The sequence below is a fragment of the Wasmannia auropunctata genome, unplaced genomic scaffold (assembly GCF_000956235.1).
Source record: "Wasmannia auropunctata unplaced genomic scaffold, wasmannia.A_1.0 LD336092.1, whole genome shotgun sequence".
Taxonomy (NCBI): Eukaryota; Metazoa; Arthropoda; class Insecta; order Hymenoptera; family Formicidae; genus Wasmannia; species Wasmannia auropunctata.
Window position 1 is genome coordinate 312,568 of NW_012026798.1, and position 310 is coordinate 312,877.

A 310-nucleotide genomic window follows, 5' to 3' on the forward strand; every position below is an offset into this window, starting at 1 on the left:
ACGACGCGGCGAATATTCTGCGCAAAATGTATGATAAGAGTTCGAGCGTCGAATGCGAATTGGTGGCGTACGCTCTGAACGCTATTGTACGCGACGCGTTTCACAACAAATAATCTTATATATATATATATATGTGTGCTCTGAATATTAGTGATACGTCGCACGACGAATAAATAACTTTTACTCCATCTTTGTGATTATTTTTTCCCATCCTTTCCATTAACAAGACTACCATTATACTTATAAGAATATTACTTATACTACTATATAGGAAGTAAACCGAACACACGTATACACGCGCACACATATG

At 37.1% G+C, this 310-nt stretch overlaps 1 protein-coding gene across 1 annotated transcript in view; it reads right to left on the bottom strand.

The window, feature by feature from the left end:
- LOC105463049 (stromelysin-2-like) overlaps positions 1–310 on the bottom strand; it is a 12,378-nt gene that overhangs the window by 10,507 nt on the left and 1,561 nt on the right. The gene's annotated exons all lie outside the window — the stretch shown is intronic.